Genomic DNA, 21,315 nt, shown 5'->3' on the forward strand with positions numbered 1-21,315 from the left:
GCAGAGCTCATACAAATATAATCAAAATACAGAATATTGCATAGGATTTGCCAATTGTTCACACAATTTCCCTGCTTTACATGGTGTTCAAGACAAATAATGTGTTAAAGAAAAACAATGTTTATCAAATGACCAAAAATGACAGTCAATGTGTCTGGCATTAGTCATTGGTGTTGCAGCCTGTGTGCGGTCGTGCAGACACTTTGGTGTTAACTCTAGGTGTATATAGGGCTTATATCTATTAAACAAACATAAGAAAAAAACAGTTAGCCCCAGATTCACAATTCAGTCCAGAGACCCCTTTGTTATGGCCTTACCTACTAAAGTCGTGACAGAATAATACAATATGATGTTTTATTACTGGTGGCAAGGGCAGGGAGCGCCATCTGAAATCTCGCCTAGGGCACCAAAAAACCACGGGACAACCCTGCTTTTGTACCAGGATTGCTGAATTTCTGACCCAAAAATATATTTTGTTCTGACAAAATCCAAAGAATAATATTTTGAGCATGTAATAATGCAGCAATCATCATTTTTTCTGCAAATGTTTCTCCTTGTCTAACCTCCTGTCAAATCGTGTTATCTCGCCGTGCATCTTTCTTTGTCTTGTATATCGATGCCAACGTTGGATAAGCAGTTTGTTGTGCAGCCCTTAAGCTTTTGGGTGCATTGAAACCCCTCAATGTGTGTTTTCCAAAATAGTTTCTTCCAGCACCAACAACGTCTGGAGGGAAAGGCTCAGCTGACAAAACAAGAGGCGAAGTGAATAGTGACAAGGAGAGAGAGGGGAGACCGCCACGCCATCGTTATTCACAAGAGCACAACAGAGACTAAGTAATAAAACATGATGGGAAAAAGCAGCAGTTTAGGTTTACACGGTAACACAGTGTCATCATGCTAATACTGAATGGAATTACTGTATTTTCCGGACTGTAAGTCGCACTGGAGTATAAATCGCACCAGCCAAAAGATGATAGAGAATAATAAAGAAGAAAAAAACAGATATAAGTCACACTGGAGTATGAAATAAGGCTGCAAGTGTGAAAACAACAATAATATATCACATATAAGTCGCTCCGGAGTATAAGTATATAAGTATAAGGAAAATACGGTACATGGATTGGCTTAATTTAGTTGAATATGTATTATTATTGTTTTCATTCAGACAGAAGAATGAGGACCGAGCATCATTGAGGCCCTTTGGGGAAGTTTAGGTGCAAAGTTTGGGTTGAGGGGTCGCAACCACGTGGTAAAGAACGATTTCTCACATTAAAGTACAGGTATTAACGCTAAAAACACACCTACATTTTTTTGAAAATTGAAGAAACGTTCCACTAGCAACATTTAGGAATTCTTTATATTATGTGTTTGCCAGCCCGCCAATTGAATTAGTGACATTGCTTATCGTGCAAATGCTCACAATAAAATATGACTTATTGGTAAAACTAATCCATTCTAATAGAGCTTTAAGTGCGCATTTCTGCACCTACGTTTTTTGGAATAATCGAAAAGTTCTTGGAGAGTGCTTGTGTTTCATCATCCAAGGCGGAATATAATCAACTTCTCCTAATAACATCTCATATCCTTGGCCTGGAGAGCACAAGCGAAAGTCCTGCCTCAGCACAGCCCCAGTTGGCTGCGGAGGTACCGGTGTGTGCGCTGCTCACACAAAAGCGCCGTTAAAATGTCCACACGTTTCCAGGACTCATATTTATAGGCCAGATAAAGAACTACTCTGAACAACAAGTGTCGCCTTCAGCCTGGCCTTAAAAATGGTTCACGTTGCATCTGGTATCTTACAAGATCTACTGCTCACGACACACGTTTGCTTCTGAGATAGTCGTAAAACAAGAGGGTCCTTCCAGAGCGGTGTTTTCTGCTGAACTTGTGCGATTAAAAGTTGTTGTTGTTTTTTTTTCACTACATACCGGGTACATACAGCATACTTTCCAGAGCCTTGTCAATAACGAATATGTGCGCCTTTCTTTCAATGTTTTCAATATGGTCCTGGGCCCATTAATGTCTAGGTGGCGTTGTTGGTCCTCTGATTGGGTTTTAACAGTAAAAGCTAAAGTTAAAACACCCTGACATGCCACATTTTGGCGTTGTTGGCAGGATTTACTACACTTCAAAGTGTCATTTGCTGTTTTGGCTTTGACATTGACATTTGACCTAAGTTTTGACTACTGGAGCTAATCAACTGATTTCAAAGGACCTAAAAAAACAAAAAACATTTGGCTGATGAGCTAGTATCAGTTTAAGATAGATGAGAGAGAAATTAAGAAAACAAATGGTTGAGTATATCAAAGGGATAAACATTTGAAGATGATATTTACTTGAAAACGTGATGAAGACTACAATGGTGGTGCTGGGAGACTTCTTTTGACTCGGGCAATAACGCTCAGCTCTTATCTGAGTAGTGGTGGGGAGTGCACACAATGACAAATTTTGCAATGACATTTAAAGTTCAACATGCAGTTTCGCTCGCTTTGGTGGACGTGTGAAGAAAGCTGTGATCCTGGAGATATGATTCCACCTGGATTTTGTCAATGTGATAAAAGCTGCGAACAAACCAAAAAAACTAAACTATCTTTTGTTGAGTGTCATATTGGTGAACCATATAGAGCTATACATTCTCTGGGGCAGACTGAATGTGATTTGAAGGAGACATCACTAAGACTTCACTGAGCATAAGATGTTACGCTTTTCTTGTTTTGTCTTCATTTTTGCCATTCATTCTAGAAACTACAGTCCTGCTTCCAAGGTTTTTATTCAATTCCCAAAACACATTTGGGTTTGAGTACTGTTTTTGTACCCCCACGCAAATAAAGAAAAGCCAACAACGCTCCTTGTTTGTGACCTGGACTTAGTGCAAAACCCATAAAATGTGGAAAAAATGTAGAAAAAGTCTTTGTTTTGTCCATGTGCAGATCAGATCTCAGTTTCTTCTTCTTGATGTAACTGTAACTAAACAGCGCTGGCACGATGATTACGACCACATTCTACGTATGTATCAATCAAATGCCAGCTCAACAAAAATAACCAATGACACAGCGGGGAAAGGGAGCCAGTATCCAATCAGAGATGAGAAGAGCAGCCAATCAGAGACAGAGCTCAGAGAAAGGCATAGAGCAGAGGGCTGTCAGCCATCACAACGACAAGCCGCCTTCCAGAGCCCTGTTCGCTCTCGTGTTGTGGCCGGCCCTCAAAGAAAGGGCGTGATTAGCATGTTTTGTGCCTCGACCAATTCCTTCCAAGTGTCTGTCACTGAGTGGCTGTTGCCTCAGCGATATTTTGGTGAATTTGCATAAAGTTGATTTCAGTTCAACTCTGCTGCGCTCCGGTCGCCTGGATCTCCTCGTCTCTTACTCTCATCTCCTCCCTCCGTGAGCTTGCATTAGAAATGATGAGCTGCTCACGTCGCTGCTGGTGTGAGGTCACGCCATGGGGTTCACAGTCACTCAGAGTTTTACTCAGAGCCTGTTACAGGAGTAGGGCTATATATATGAGAATGTGTGAGTTTTAATACCAAGCCTTTTATTTTACACTGAATGTATGTAATTTAAATGTTTGCATTTGAATTATGCGACATATTAACATTTTATATGATTGATTTTAAAAGCAAAGCAGAAGGTATGAAGTAGCAGCACTGAACAATTTTACTCATTAATTAAAAAAAGCGACCGTATTCTTTACATTTCTGTGAATTTCTAAACATTTTATTTTTATACACTAAATTTTAAAACATTGTATTTTATACACTGACATTTAAAACACAAACAGGGAATGAGAGAGAGGGGAGGACATGCAGCAAACCGGAGTCGGGACTCGAACACACGTGCGCTGCTCCCCAACCACTTGTTGTGGAAAAATCTCTCTAACAATTATCAAGAAATTGTGAAAGGTTTAATTCAGTGTACAGTCTGAATGAATCTGTCCCTGATCCAAGCATTTCCCTTCCTAGTCTCAAGTCTCGACCCAGCAGTGGTTTTCTTTATATAGTTTTACACTTGAACAAAGGGTCACATGACCCACATCACACAGAAAGTTACAGGCTCTGAGACAAATGCTTGGTACAAGAACAAAAGAACAGGCATGATGCATTAGCGCAGCTCATTGTTTTATGATGGACATGGTGGACCAAAAGTCAAAAGACACCATCATTTTCATGAAATGTACCTTCAATCCATCCATCCATCTTCTTCTGCTCATCTGGGGCCGGGTCGCAGGTCTAAGCAGGGACTCCCAGACTTCCTCCTCCCCAGACACTTCCTCTAACTCCTCCGGAGGGACCCCGAGGCGTTCCCAGGCCAGCCGAGAAACATAGACCTTCCAGCGTTCTTATATATATATATATATATATATATATATATATATTGTTTATTCTTCATGTTATGTTCAGCCCGCAATCCTGTTTTTCACTAAACATCGGTATGTGCCTGAAATGTCCATATCAGCACCAAACTATTTGAAATCAATATAAGCAATTAGATTGAATATTACCAAATATCAAGTTTCTGTCTTGTTTTTAAAGGTTTAAGCTCTCAATATTTCAGTAGATCTATACATAAATATATGAGCCCTTAACTTTTCTTTAGTAGTAATCACTTTGAACATTCACATTTTTGTTTTACTCACCGCATGTATCCTTCTCTTTTAAACTGCAGGGTTATTAATTAGGCGGCCTGAAACTTTGTAGACATGTTTGCCCACAAACCAAAAGGTTAATGTTTCAGTATATCCACTGGTACTATGCATGTAGTCATTGTAATATAACCAATAACCAAGTGTAACAGTGTTTAAATACAGACACTCAGACAGTGTATAAATATTGTATTAAATTGTACATAATGATGTATTATAACACAGCAAAGAAGCTGCGTGAGATTAATTTAAACTAATTAGAGAGACCACCTCCTCACGTGGTCTAAAACAGTGCACATGAACATTGCATGAACAAATCTGTGAAAAGCTAGTTACATTTATTTAACATCCAGCTTGAGAAAGTGCTGGGATGTTTTTTCTTCACCTGACCATTAAAACTTGAGCTGAAATAGAGTGAGTTTGTTTTGTTGTGATCCCCATCTGCTCATGCAGCTGTTCATCATTTACCCATGAAGTAGAAGAGTTTGCCGTTAGCTCCCTTCACTTGCACTGATGCACAAAAGTATTCATACCCCTGGAACGTCTCCACATTTTGTCACGTAACAACCACAAACTGAAATAAATTGGGTTGGCTTTTTATGTCAAAAAGCAACACAAAATCTACGAACTCTTTGGCAAGCCTCTGTATACAGTATGTTTTAGCTGGGTAAGTACTCCCCCTGTATTCTGTCTGCAGTGAGGGCCGCTGCCAACACATTCATCTTTTCAACATGTTGTTTAATTAGTACTTATAAATTGCTTGTTTTGCATTTCTTTTAGATTTGTTCTGGTATTTCAATAAATGCTCATCTGCAATCTGCATCTGTGAATACACTTACATTTTTTGGGGGGATTCATGTGCATTCTATTACATTTCTATATAACAAACATGTGACAGTTATTCTTTGTAAATCCTGCAAACACAAAGTCGGACGATTATTTTTCCCCTTTTGTGTGATTGTCATTCTGACCATTGCCTCACCGTTACATGCCTCTGCATTCCTCAGCAGGATTTATACAGATTGTTTGTACTGTGTTTCTCCACCTCCATCTATACGCACTGGGATTCAACTTACTGGTCTGCAATGCATTTTGTTTGATTCTTTGAGCATGCCCTGCACTCAACATGATCTCACCTCTCACATCTGCCAATTTCCTTCCCCTTTGGTTTGACCTTACAGGTAAAAAAAAAAAAAAAACATGCACCATGTTCTTAGTCTTATTTTTTGCATTTAAAAATGGAGGCTCTCGGAACCCCTGGACATTGGGAATGGATATCTTTGGAGGATACTTTTGGCGGCTGGGAAAAAGGCCATCACAAAAAAATGGATGACACAAACTGCACCAACAATAAAGGACTGGACCGACATCATAATGGACATACGGAAAATGGAAAAAATCACATATGGACTGAACTTGGAAATGGACAAATTCGACATAAACTGGACGAAATGGGACTCACATTATGGATCAGGTGCTTTGACCTTGTATTTTATTTTCAATTGGATGCATTATTCTAAAAACTGTCATCTCAAACAATACACACTTTGTATTTTCTCTGGTTCCGCCCACTCCACACTTTTTTTTCTTTCTTTTTTTTTCCTCTCTTTTTCTTTTTATTTGTTTATTTTTTCTCTTCTTCTTTCTCTTTTTTGACAATGTTACTGGACTGTATCTTTATTTACACACAAGTTTTGATTGGTCTGTGTTTATTCTTTCAATAAAAAAACAAAAACAAAACTGAGGCTCTCTGCCCAGGGAGTAATTCAACTAAGAACCACGTCCGTGCTATCATCAAGTTAAGTTAAAACCGTAGTCCAAATTAAATTACATTTCATTTCAATACACAATCTTTTTAATAGGCCTAATCTAGGTGAACAATAGATTCCGTGATGTGGGGTGGCGATGTCCTCAAAAGCACAGGCGTCCAACTCGAGGCGTTTGCCGTGGTTTGGATGCCGCGGTCTGAACGTAGCATTACACTTCAAATAAACTCATAAAGACAAGATAATGACATTGTATTTGTAGCAAAAACATTTTAAAAATCCAAAAATGTGGCAGAGGCACATGTTGAAACCGCAGCTTGTTGAGTCAGAGTCTGGTGCACTACCAACTGTGCCAGGTTAAGCACAAAGTAATGATACACTTTGGTGCTAATCAACACTCAGCGACAAAAAGACTTCTTCCACCACTGAAAACAAAGCTCCACCACAGTACATTTTGTTCAGGCTGATCTTTTGTTGTTTTTTGTTGTTTTTATAACCTTCAAACCAAATGGGGTAAAAATATAATATAAACAGGTATATGTGTGTTTTTTTGTTGTCATTTGTTGTTTTTTTGACCTGCATACAGTATATGTGTGTTTTTTTTGCTTGCCTCTAGTGGAGATATAATGAAACAGCGTGGTGATTATGCAGGATTCTGACAACAAAGGAATCTGGGACGTGTTGACCTTATTATGGGGAAAAAGGACACAATTAACCCTGGGCCAGAATCACCTGCCCTAATGAAAGGCTCCATATTAACATGCACGACACAGTTAAAAACATGCAGGAAAGTGAACAGGAGACATTAAATACTTTTGTCTTTTGTCACATGTAGATCATTATTTAATATATCTGAACTAGGACCATTGATGCTGCCTGGTTTTCGAGAGGTTTACGCCGCGGTGTCGTGGGTTCGAATCCCGACCACGGCAGTACTGCATGTCCTCACTTCTCTCTCGTCTCACCATTCCACGCTGACCTGTCTTGTCTAGTAAAAAAATATATAAATGTCATCTCAACAAGCTCAGAGCAGCGGGAATGTTCTGAGCAATTGTCTTTAATTCAAGGCAATAAAGATCACTAAGACATGCATAAATCACTCATTTATCACATGCAAGCTGCCTTTTAATCTTCTTTGACTTTGGTTTTCACGCATTACTTCGTTCATCCTCGCCTAAAATTCAAAATGTCATTGGGAGAGAGCTAATGTACTTGTTTATTTCAGTTAGTTTTATTTTATCTTCTTGAATGTAGAACCCTTCAATGTTTGCTGCATTCACTGGAAATATTTTAAACCTTTAAGAAGTGTTTGTGGGGTAAAATGAAACACTTTTGGTTGACTTTTCACCACCTTCTGTGTATTGATTCCCATCTGTAATGCTCATGGTTATTTGAGTGAAAGTATTTAGTTTAAACTTTGGTATCAAAAAACCCGAACAGTCGTGCAACATTTAGCTTTAAATCATGTTTTATTCTCACCAAGGTCAGGGTTTTTATTTGAGTTTTTTACAACTCTTGCCAGTTTTTGACAATTGTTGCCATGTATTACCCGTGAACAATGAGTGCAGCGCTATTTCCCAGACTGCTGCGGGACTCCATGTAACTGTGAGCCAGGGTTGTGTTTTTTTGTATCAGGAGCTTAAATTCTACCACCTTGTAGACTCCACGGACAACAAACTCTACAGGGATTACACACTCCTGCCTTCGTGTCTACATTTCACTTCTTCTTTTTTATCGTTGTGCCTTTCTTTTACCGCTCACTATCTTTCTTTCATTCTAACCGGCGTGTTCCTCTGCTCCCTGTCTCCCTGTGATTTAATAAAGGGGCCTGAAACAAAGGGGTTTTCACACAAATGGAAATCATTCTGGGGGCCAAGGAAAATAGCAATAGCCCATCTTAATCACAGCGCGCCGGCTCCGCACAGAGGGCCGGAGTCCATGCATCATTATCACGGGGTCCCAGGCACCAGATAATCCGCTACCAGTTTGACATTGGACGGCCTGTTGTTCACGCCGCGTTAACACCGCCGTTTAACATGTTCACGGTGCTGAGATTAACTCCAAAAGACACAATGATACATGGCAGGCGGCGAAAACAAAGCACAGCCACACAAAGTAGACGTTGTGGAAAGTAATTCGCTTTTAAACGATAATGAAGGAACTGTTGCAAGCTACGAAATCACGTTTTTATGCTTTTTCAAATTGCAATGTGAATTAGGAGGTTTTAAAGCTTATTGCAATGTTTTTTTTCCAATATATCGTGACAAAGGAGTGACTTGTTTTGCCCAAGGGCACAACAACAGAATGTACAATACTGGAAAGAGAAATTACCGTATTTTTCGGACTATAAGTTGCACCTTTTTTCATAGTTTTGGCCGGGGTGCGACTTTTTCTTATATTTATACTTATATACCTATACTTATACTCCAGAGCGACTTACGTGTGATATTATTTGTTATTTCACACTTGCAACCGCATTATATACTCCAGTACAAGTTATATTATGTTTTTTTCTTCTCTATTCTGCATTTTTTGCCTGGCGCGACTTATACAACAGTGCGACTTATATATGTTTTTTCTTCTCTATAATGCATTTTTTGGCTGCTGCAACTTATCAAATCAAATCAATTAATTTTTGTATGGCCCAAATTCACAACAACAGCTGCCTCTGAGGGCCACAGTGAGATATGAATCAACAATGTCTGTAGTGGCGATGGAGTCAGACAATGTCTGTGGAGTCCTCTGCCCTTAGACTCTCCTTCTCGGCCAGGAAAAACTGCAAAAAACCTCCTTGGGAAAAGTAGAAACCTGGTGGAGTTCCAGAGTGAAGGAGAGATCTGACTTTCACAGACGGACAGACGGATGCGAGGGAGACTGGAGCTGGACCCACTCTTCAGGCAGATGAGGGACCGTCTGAGGCGAGCTGGACCCACTCTTCAGGCAGATGAGGGACCGACTGAGGCGAGCTGGACCCACTCTTCAGGCAGATGAGGGACCGACTGAGGCGAACTGGACCCACTCTTCAAGCAGATGAGGGACCGTCTGAGTCGAGCTGGACCCACTCTCCAGGCAGATGAGGGACCGTCTGAGTCGAGCTGGACCCACTCTCCAGGCAGATGAGGGACCGTCTGAGGCGAGCTGGACCCACTCTTCAGGCAGATGAGGGACCGTCTGAGTCGAGCTGGACCCACTCTTCAGGCAGATGAGGGACCGTCTGAGGCGAGCTGGACCCACTCTTCAGGCAGATGAGGGACCGTCTGAGGCGAGCTGGACCCACTCTTCAGGCAGATGAGGGACCGTCTGAGGCGAGCTGGACCCACTCTTCAGGCAGATGAGGGACCGTCTGAGGCGAGCTGGACCCACTCTTCAGGCAGATGAGGGACCGTCTGAGTCGAGCTGGACCCACTCTTCAGGCAGATGAGAGACCGTCTGAGGCGAGCTGGACCCACTCTTCAGGCAGATGAGAGACCGTCTGAGGCGAGCTGGACCCACTCTTCAGGCAGATGAGGGACCGTCTGAGGCGAGCTGGACCCACTCTTCTGGATTTATACACCAGTGCGACTTCTTTATGTTTTTTTCTTTTCTATTATGCATTTATTTTGCTGGTGCGACTTATACTCCGGAATATACTGTAATTGTTATCCTATTGGTTATTGGGAAACACACTCCAACAATTCCAATTCTGCTTGATCATTTTTCCAATTTACCTGTTTTTACTGTCATTTAAACCTAGCTAACCTGTCATACTTTTGTCATTTTATTTTGGCCTAACAAAGGTTTTCCGAGTCACGTTTTGTGGTGCAATTCCTGCTCCCGTTTTCGATGTTTACGTGCCTATGGGAGTACATTAATTTTCCATGTTTTGTGAGGTTAAATGTATATTCAGAATGTTACCAACAGATGCAAATGTTTAATGCTGTTTGAGTTTTAGAGAAACAGAATTATAAGTGCGGATGGACAAATGTGCCCCCAGCATAAACAAAAATGTATTTACTCCAAACTTTGCTGCATGCAACTGTTTCACCATCTGGGTGAAACCTTTTGGCTTAGTAAAGGAGAAAACTGTACCGAGTTTACAAGGTCAGAGAATTATACTCTGCACTGTCAGACGTAAGAAAGGTCCCAGAAGAGTCTCTGATTAACAATGGATTTTACTGCCAGGTCCTTTTATTATAATGTTGTTTATTTCTGTGACAGGATTTTAAAATGTGAGGCATTAATCGTCTAGCACCACACTATTTATCTGACCTCCTGACACCACATGTCCCCTCCAGAACCCTCTGTTTCTCTCCAGAGCACTGCTGCTTGTCCCCAGAACCTTCTACTTCTCCCACTTCCCTGCCTGGGGTGGGACAGGTACATCAATGACCTGTGGACCTGATGATCCTTGAGTCCCTGGAGAAGCGATCTCTACTCCATATGAACGGTTCTTCATCTGCCTAGAAGAACTGGTTCTCCTCCTGAAGAACTGGTTCTCCTCCTGAGTGGCTCCAGCTCCACTGTCTGTCTCGCGTCCGTCCGTCTGTTCGTCTGTCTGTCCGTCCGTCCGTCCGTCTGTCCGTCTGTCTGTCCGTCTGTTCGTCCGTTCGTCTGTCCGTCTGTCTGTCCGTCTGTTCGTCCGTTCGTCTGTCCGTCCGTCTGTCTGTCCGTCCATCCGTCCGTCTGTCCGTCCGTCTGTTCGTCTGTCTGTCCGTCTATCCGTCCGTCTGTCCGTCCGTCTGAAGGAGTCGGATCTCTCTTTCACTGTGGAACTCCTCCAGGTTTATACTTTTTCCTAGCGTTTTGGTTTAAGGACACAGGATGCTGGGACATTTGTCTAAGGAAACGGGATGCTGGGACATTTGTCTAAGGACACGGGATGGTGGGACATTTGTCTAAGGACACGGGATGCTGGGACATTTGTCTAAGGACACAGGATGCTGGGACATTTGTCTAAGGAAACGGGATGCTGGGACATTTGTCTAAGGACACGGGATGGTGGGACATTTGTCTAAGGACACGGGATGCTGGGACATTTGTCTAAGGACACAGGATGCTGGGACATTTGTCTAAGGAAACGGGATGCTGGGACATTTGTCTAAGGACACGGGATGCTGGGACATTTGTCTAAGGACACGGGATGCTGGGACATTTGTCTAAGTACACGGGATCTTGGGACATTTGTCTAAGGACACGGGATGCTGGGACATTTGTCTAAGTACATGGGATCCTGGGACATTTGTCTAAGGACACGGGATGCTGGGACATTTGTCTAAGTACACGGGATGCTGGGACATTTGTCTAAGGACACGGGATGCTGGGACATTTGTCTAAGTACACGGGATGCTGGGACATTTGTCTAAGGACACGGGACGCTGGGACATTTGTCTAAGGACACGGGATGCTGGGACATTTGTCTAAGGACACGGGATGCTAGGACATATGTCTAAGGACACGGGATGCTGGGACATTTGTCTAAGAACACGGGATGCTGGGACATTTGTCTAAGTACATGGGATTCTGGGACATTTGTCTAAGGACACTGGATGCTGGGACATTCGTCTAAGTACACGGGATGCTGGGACATTCGTCTAAGGACACGGGATGCTGGGACATTTGTCTAAGGACACGGGATGCTGGGACATTTGTCTAAGGACACGGGATGCTGGGACATTTGTCTAAGGACACCGGATGCTGGGACATTTGTCTAAGGACACGGGATGCTGGGACATTTGTCTAAGTACACGGGATGCTGGGACATTTGTCTAAGGACACGGGATGCTGGGACATTTGTCTAAGGACACGGGATGCTGAGACATTTGTCTAAGTACACGGGATGCTGGGACATTTGTCTAAGGACACGGGATCTTGGGACATTTGTCTAAGGACACGGGATGCTGGGACATTTGTCTAAGGACACAGGATGCTGGGACATTTGTCCAAGAACACGGGATGCTGGGACATTTGTCTAAGTACATGGGATCCTGGGACATTTGTCTAAGGACACGGGATGCTGGGACATTTGTCTAAGAACACGGGCTGCTGGGACATTTGTCTAAGTACACGGGATGCTGGGACATTTGTCTAAGGACACGGGATGCTGGGACATTTGTCTAAGGACACGGGATGCTGGGACATTTGTCTAAGGACACGGGATGCTAGGACATATGTCTAAGGACACGGGATGCTGGGACATTTGTCTAAGAACACGGGATGCTGGGACATTTGTCGAAGTACATGGGATCCTGGGACATTTGTCTAAGGACACGGGATGCTGGGACATTCGTCTAAGTACACGGGATGCTGGGACATTCGTCTAAGGACACGGGATGCTGGGACATTTGTCTAAGGACACGGGATGCTGGGATATTTGTCTAAGGACACGGGATCTTGGGACATTTGTCTAAGGACACGGGATGCTGGGACATTTGTCTAAGGACACAGGATGCGGGGACATTTGTCTAAGAACACGGGATGCTGGGACATTTGTCTAAGTACATGGGATCCTGGGACATTTGTCTAAGGACACGGGATGCTGGGACATTTGTCTAAGTACACGGGATGCTGGGACATTTGTCTAAGTACACGGGATGCTGGGACATTTGTCTAAGGACACGGGATGCTGGGACATTTGTCTAAGGACACGGGATGCTGGGACATTTGTCTAAGGACACGGGATGCTGGGACATTTGTCTAAGGACACAGGATGCGGGGACATTTGTCTAAGAACACGGGATGCTGGGACATTTGTCTAAGTACATGGGATCCTGGGACATTTGTCTAAGGACACGGGATGCTGGGACATTTGTCTAAGTACACGGGATGCTGGGACATTTGTCTAAGTACACGGGATGCTGGGACATTTGTCTAAGGACACGGGACGCTGGGACATTTGTCTAAGGACACGGGATGCTGGGACATTTGTCTAAGGACACGGGATGCTAGGACATATGTCTAAGGACACGGGATGCTGGGACATTTGTCTAAGAACACGGGATGCTGGGACATTTGTCTAAGTACATGGGATCCTGGGACATTTGTCTAAGGACACTGGATGCTGGGACATTCGTCTAAGTACACGGGATGCTGGGACATTCGTCTAAGGACACGGGATGCTGGGACATTTGTCTAAGGACACGGGATGCTGGGACATTTGTCTAAGGACACGGGATGCTGGGACATTTGTCTAAGGACACCGGATGCTGGGACATTTGTCTAAGGACACGGGATGCTGGGACATTTGTCTAAGTACACGGGATGCTGGGACATTTGTCTAAGGACACGGGATGCTGGGACATTTGTCTAAGGACACGGGATGCTGAGACATTTGTCTAAGTACACGGGATGCTGGGACATTTGTCTAAGGACACGGGATCTTGGGACATTTGTCTAAGGACACGGGATGCTGGGACATTTGTCTAAGGACACAGGATGCTGGGACATTTGTCCAAGAACACGGGATGCTGGGACATTTGTCTAAGTACATGGGATCCTGGGACATTTGTCTAAGGACACGGGATGCTGGGACATTTGTCTAAGAACACGGGCTGCTGGGACATTTGTCTAAGTACACGGGATGCTGGGACATTTGTCTAAGGACACGGGATGCTGGGACATTTGTCTAAGGACACGGGATGCTGGGACATTTGTCTAAGGACACGGGATGCTAGGACATATGTCTAAGGACACGGGATGCTGGGACATTTGTCTAAGAACACGGGATGCTGGGACATTTGTCGAAGTACATGGGATCCTGGGACATTTGTCTAAGGACACGGGATGCTGGGACATTCGTCTAAGTACACGGGATGCTGGGACATTCGTCTAAGGACACGGGATGCTGGGACATTTGTCTAAGGACACGGGATGCTGGGATATTTGTCTAAGGACACGGGATCTTGGGACATTTGTCTAAGGACACGGGATGCTGGGACATTTGTCTAAGGACACAGGATGCGGGGACATTTGTCTAAGAACACGGGATGCTGGGACATTTGTCTAAGTACATGGGATCCTGGGACATTTGTCTAAGGACACGGGATGCTGGGACATTTGTCTAAGTACACGGGATGCTGGGACATTTGTCTAAGTACACGGGATGCTGGGACATTTGTCTAAGGACACGGGATGCTGGGACATTTGTCTAAGGACACGGGATGCTGGGACATTTGTCTAAGTACACGGGATGCTGGGACATTTGTCTAAGGACACGGGATGCTGGGACATTTGTCTAAGGACACGGGATGCTGGGACATTTGTCGAAGTACATGGGATCCTGGGACATTTGTCTAAGGACACGGGATGCTGGGACATTCGTCTAAGTACACGGGATGCTGGGACATTCGTCTAAGGACACGGGATGCTGGGACATTTGTCTAAGGACACGGGATGCTGGGACATTTGTCTAAGGACACGGGATGCTGGGACATTTGTCTAAGGACACGGGATGCTGGGACATTTGTCTAAGTACACGGGATGCTGGGACATTTGTCTAAGGACACGGGATCTTGGGACATTTGTCTAAGGACACGGGATGCTGGGACATTTGTCTAAGGACACAGGATGCTGGGACATTTGTCTAAGAACACGGGATGCTGGGACATTTGTCTAAGTACATGGGATCCTGGGACATTTGTCTAAGGACACGGGATGCTGGGACATTTGTCTAAGTACACGGGATGCTGGGACATTTGTCTAAGGACACGGGATGCTGGGACATTTGTCTAAGTACACGGGATGCTGGGACATTTGTCTAAGTACATGGGATCCTGGGACATTTGTCTAAGGACACTGGATGCTGGGACATTCGTCTAAGTACACGGGATGCTGGGACATTCGTCTAAGGACACGGGATGCTGGGACATTTGTCTAAGGACACGGGATGCTGGGACATTTGTCTAAGGACACCGGATGCTGGGACATTTGTCTAAGGACACGGGATGCTGGGACATTTGTCTAAGTACACGGGATGCTGGGACATTTGTCTAAGGACACGGGATGCTGGGACATTTGTCTAAGGACACGGGATGCTGAGACATTTGTCGAAGTACACGGGATGCTGGGACATTTGTCTAAGGACACGGGATCTTGGTTCATTTGTCTAAGGACACAGGATGCTGGGACATTTGTCTAAGGACACAGGATGCTGGGACATTTGTCCAAGAACACGGGATGCTGGGACATTTGTCTAAGTACATGGGATCCTGGGACATTTGTCTAAGGACACGGGATGCTGGGACATTTGTCTAAGGACACGGGATGCTGGGACATTTGTCTAAGGACACGGGATGCTAGGACATATGTCTAAGGACACGGGATGCTGGGACATTTGTCTAAGAACACGGGATGCTGGGACATTTGTCGAAGTACATGGGATCCTGGGACATTTGTCTAAGGACACGGGATGCTGGGACATTCGTCTAAGTACACGGGATGCTGGGACATTCGTCTAAGGACACGGGATGCTGGGACATTTGTCTAAGGACACGGGATGCTGGGATATTTGTCTAAGGAGACGGGATCTTGGGACATTTGTCTAAGGACACGGGATGCTGGGACATTTGTCTAAGGACACAGGATGCGGGGACATTTGTCTAAGAACACGGGATCCTGGGACATTTGTCTAAGGACACGGGATGCTGGGACATTTGTCTAAGGACACGGGATGCTAGGACATATGTCTAAGGACACGGGATGCTGGGACATTTGTCTAAGGACACGGGATGCTGGGACATTTGTCTAAGGACACGGGATGCTAGGACATATGTCTAAGGACACGGGATGCTGGGACATTTGTCTAAGGACACGGGATGCTGGGACATTTGTCTAAGGACACGGGATGCTGGGACATTTGTCTAAGGACACGGGATGCTAGGACATATGTCTAAGGACACGGGATGCTGGGACATTTGTCTAAGGACATGGGACGCTGGGACATTGTCAAGTCCCTATGAACATTTTTTGAATGTGTTTTTTACTGTCTCGAGGCAGCTGCGGTTGTGATTTTTGGCTTTACAAAAATAAAATAAATTGAATTGACTCTGGACCTCCCTGACTTCTCATCTCAGGCGTGTCTTCTCTTAACCCTTTTAAGAAACATTTTAAAAACATGTATTATTAAAAGAGCTTTTGATGTTACATTCATTTTTTATCTTTTTTCTTTTGTTTTTCTTTTTTTCTGTTTTGGATCTTAATTCAATTGTCCTGTGAATGAAATAAAGACTATAGTTATTAGTAGTAGTATAAGCTCCTCCCATTTGTACTTCAGCATCTAATAACGATAAGGACTACTGATAGTAAATGTATATGTTATAATTTGTTTATTTGTTTATTTAAATGGACCCCATCAGTTCAAAGCAGTGCAATCAGCTCGTCTTTAATTACAATCAAAACAGTTTACATTTCAAGTACAAGTGCATGGTTTTCGATCGTTCTATTTCAATATATTTTCATTACAGTGACAATTTAACAGTTCTTTGCCAATTATGTTGAATTTCAGTCCATAAAAGTGTACAGTACAATTTTAAATGACACATTTTTTACAGCAAGTCTCAAATATCTAACACAATGCTGACAGTACAGCGCAGAAAGCTTCTCTGGACAGAAATAGGCCTTATGCAAGTCTCTGCATGTATTTCCAAAGACGAATTATGTCCCTTGTGGAAACGTCGTGGGACAGGACACCTCGTCAATCCTTCAAATTCTTCATTGTCCGCTCTGCTATTATATTTTCCAGTCTTGCTAAATAAATGCCTTAAATCGCGTATAATTTTTCACGTGCCGCGTAGAAGCATCAGAACAAAATTGAAGTCTCAAACTGCGAAATAAGAAATGAGTTAAGGCGATGGTGAAAAGAATCCGACAGCATGACAAAGCAAAAGGGACAGTTGGAACGACGCATATAATGAGGTTGTTGGTGCCGCTGACAGACACCCAAAATAAGATGGAAGAACACACTGAAATTGGAACATTGCTGCGATCTAATTTACTTATGCTAGAAGCTAAAATATACTCTTACTTTGGCACAATGAAACAAATGTGAGCAAGAAGATAAAGGAGAGAGAATGGTAAAACTTATTTCTGTGAATACGTTTTGTTAGAAGGATGTTTGGAGTTTGAAGTGTAAACCCCGGTTTATCACCAGGAACAAATACCTTATTCTCCGCACTATAAGGCGCACTGGATTATGGGGCACACTGTCAATAAATGGTCTATTTTCCATCATTTTTTATATATAAGAGAAACAAAATGTGTACCGCACAAACCACCGCACAACCAGAATTAATCCACATAAAAGGTGCACTGGATTATAAGGCGCGCGTTGTTTTTTTGAGAAAATTAAAGGCTTTTAAGTGCGCCTTATAGTGCGGAAAATTACATTATTGGACGAAATGTGTTCATTAATATGTATTTTTTATTATGAAGGGGAACGGCTGCTCATATTTCCAACACTAAACCAATATTGCAAGTGCTATTGTTTGTCCATCACATGATCTTGAATGTGACTGTTTGAAATTAGCTTTTTCGGACACAATTCACCCAAGTATAGTGCCGTATTCTCCGCACTATAAGCCGCACTGGATTATAAGGGGCACTGTCAATAAATGGTCTATTTTCCATCATTATCTATATATTAGAGAAACAAAACGTGTACCGCACAAACTCACTTCGAGGTCAGTGAGCACAACCACAATGAATCCACATATAAGGTGCACTGGATTATACGCGTTGTTTTTTGAGAAAATTAAAGGCTTTTAAGTGCGGAAAATTACATTATTGGACAAAATATGTTCATTAATATGTATTTTTTTATTATGAAGAGGAACGGCTGCTCATAGTTCCAACACTAAACCAATATTGCAAGTGCTATTGTTTGTCCATTACATGATCTTGAATGTGACTGTTTGAATTGAGCTTTTTCGGACACACTTCCCCAAAGTATAGTACCGCATTTTTCCGGACTTTAAGTCGCACCTTTTTTCATAGTTTTGGCCGGTTTGCGACTTCTACTTATGTTTATACTTATATACTTATATGTGATACTATTTGTTATTTTCACACTTGCCACCGCATTTCATACTCCAGCGCAACTTATATATGTTCTTTTCTTCTCTATTATGCATTTTTTGGCTGGTGCAACTTATAGTCCGGAAAATACGGTATGTTCGATTTGGTGTAAATGATGGTATTTGCAACGTCCAGAAGAGCCCATCTGTAGCCAGTTCTTTAGCTCCTTGCTCGTGCGTGTTTAGCTGCACCTCGTCTTGATGATCGACAAAAGTTGAAGTGTCCAATGAAAGCGTTGAAGAAACTCCCATCAGCCACCTCCTGCAGACCAGTGGGGTTAAAACAGAAACTGCAAAGTCGATCAAAACATGGATCCGCGCGTTTTTTGCTTATCTCAAAACACGTCTATTATCTACTGCAACCGCAAATAGAATCCTTTATAAATAAGTAATTCCGTCTGCCTTATGCTGGACCAAACCAGAGTCTACCAATGCTCACGTGCAAAAGTGAAGATGCCTTTTTTTCCCTCTTTGACTTTTAATAAGCTGAGACAACACACAAACGCCTGATGGTAACAGGTCTTTCTGTGTTGCCACGGAAAACAAGGTCGCTCCCCCGTCTTCGGCGTGCCAGTCCCATAGGCAGCCAGGCAGTGGGCAAGGTTATTAAACGCACCATCTGCCAGACACAGGCCCTCCTGCTCGAGCGCTTCCACACGGACACGATGGATATACATGTGCACGTTTGGAGGCATGCGCACGATACACGCAGGAAGTGCACCGGGGGCACCAGGGGCTCCAGGGGCTCCAGGGTGGCAGTGTTCAGGTGAAGGTTAAACATGAGCGCCGTGCTAAGATGTATAAAACAATGGGTAATAGTAGTAGGAGTACTGATCGTGCATGAAGTGGGGTCATCACATACACAGCAATTGAAAAGCAAAGATTAGTAGAAAATTGTACTAAGTAAGAATTAGTAAGAAGTAAGAATGACGTTGCATCATAATAATATTACTCAAGTATAAAGTAGAGGTCTAAGTAAGAGTAAAAAGTACCAGTATTTGGAAAAGATACTCAAGTAAGAGTAATTGTAAGAGTCTTAATGCAACATGTGATTTACAGTATAGCTTGAAGTGAATGTAGGAAGGACAAAACCTTAAATAGTGCTCAAAATGTCTGGTATTTTCTATAAACGCAAAAATCTGAAACATCTGACATCTGAAGAAGTGGAGATTTATTATTTTCAACATAAAACTTGACAAAGCTAAAGTGGTCTATAAAAAAATAACAAAGTACAAAGGTAAAAGTACTGTAGTGTAAATGTTAGATATCTGTACTTGTGCATTAGATGCTTTGTGTTTTTACTTCACCACATTTGTTGTTGTTTGTAACCGTTGTTTTGATCCGCGATCTTGTCCTTTGGGTCATTACCCAGAGCTCATGACCATAGGTGAGGTCAGAACGTAGAGTGACCGGTGAATCGAGAGCTTTGTCTTTGGACTCAGATCCTCCTTTACCACAACAGTTCCGCCTGTCGATCTCACGCTCCATCCGTCCCTCACTCTGAACAAGACCCTGAGACACTTGAACTCCTCCACTTGGGGCAAGGACTCCCCACCCACCTGAATTCTCTGCCCCTGCTGATTTTTTACTCCAAAAATACATAAATAGATAAAATAATCTATTGTGTTGTACTTATGTGTTGTATTTTTGCTCCTGTATTTTTACTTGAAAAATTGAGTACTTCATCCACATGAGCTTATAGATTTATACACAAGTTAGAGTACTGTTACTTTAAACTAATTATTACTCAAGTAAGAGTAAAAATATGGTGAGTGCTACAAACCTCCGTTGAAATTTGCCAGTTTATCTTCTTTTCTGACCAGCAGCAGGGTGTCGTGGGTAACACTGTACAGTTTATTAGAGTTGGGGTGATTCAGTGCAGGGGATTGGGGGGATTGGGGGGCCATGTGGAGCCGTGAAGCTGAACATTTTTCACTCTTAAGAAGGAGACAAGTTCAAGAAAGAGCTAATATTACTATTTTTCATCACTGATTTACTATTGACGTCAAAACTTTCCTGGAACGACGGCTTCAACGGGAGAACTTCTACATTTTGTCTGGTACAGCAGGCGATTATTCATTTCATCATTAGTATTTCATATATTTGTAGGCCCTATGTGAAGTAGGTTAAGAGGTGTACAAATGTAATCTGAGAGTGAATTGGCCGACGCTGCAGTTGTGCCAGCAATTGAATCTGTGCCTGATGCTGTTTCCCTTCTGCACCTCCACCGCTGGCTTCAGTTTCATGTTGTTTTACTCGTTTTATCCAGCTGCACGGCCAGAAGTGTTGAAGTGGTCTGAGAAGCTGTTTGAATCCAGTCGAGGCATTTCCTGTTTTCTATGAATCTATCCTCCCAGAAAATGATTGTGTCTGTCAGAGGATCCACATGCGCCATTTATTTCTTTATTAACCGTTATTTAACCAGGTAAGAAACCCATTGAGATCAAAACCTCTTTAAAGCACTTAAAGCACTCAGAGGTTTGGTAAAATGGATCAAAGTGATGCCCATTGATGTCAGAGCCAGGGAGAAAATGATTACTTTATAAGAAATAAATAAAAGCTTCATTCAGTTATGTGATGTTGTTCCATTGCATGTAATATTATGTAACTTAACAGTCCATATCCGTGTTTCGACCCGTTTCACGATCGCACGCGGCTAATTACGGTTCCGTAAAAGTGCAGATCTTCACTTCTCGTTCCGTTCATTCTCTATGGGAATTATAAAAGTCTGGCTCAAATAAATCAATAAAAAATTATCTCACAGAGAAAGTGAGAGTTACAGATGGATAATCATGTTAGCAAGTGTTTTTGTCTCAAAGCTAAAGGCTAATATACATTAACGTGCATATAAAACAGACACA

General features: G+C 42.8%; 1 protein-coding gene across 1 annotated transcript in view; it reads left to right on the forward strand.

The window, feature by feature from the left end:
* Positions 1-21,315, forward strand: part of bcap29 (B cell receptor associated protein 29) — a 133,457-nt gene that overhangs the window by 82,476 nt on the left and 29,666 nt on the right. The gene's annotated exons all lie outside the window — the stretch shown is intronic.

This window comes from Eucyclogobius newberryi, unplaced genomic scaffold (assembly GCF_026437365.1).
Source record: "Eucyclogobius newberryi isolate DKJ021-1_F unplaced genomic scaffold, fEucNew1.0.hap1 SCAF_10, whole genome shotgun sequence".
NCBI classification, from domain to species: Eukaryota; Metazoa; Chordata; class Actinopteri; order Gobiiformes; family Gobiidae; genus Eucyclogobius; species Eucyclogobius newberryi.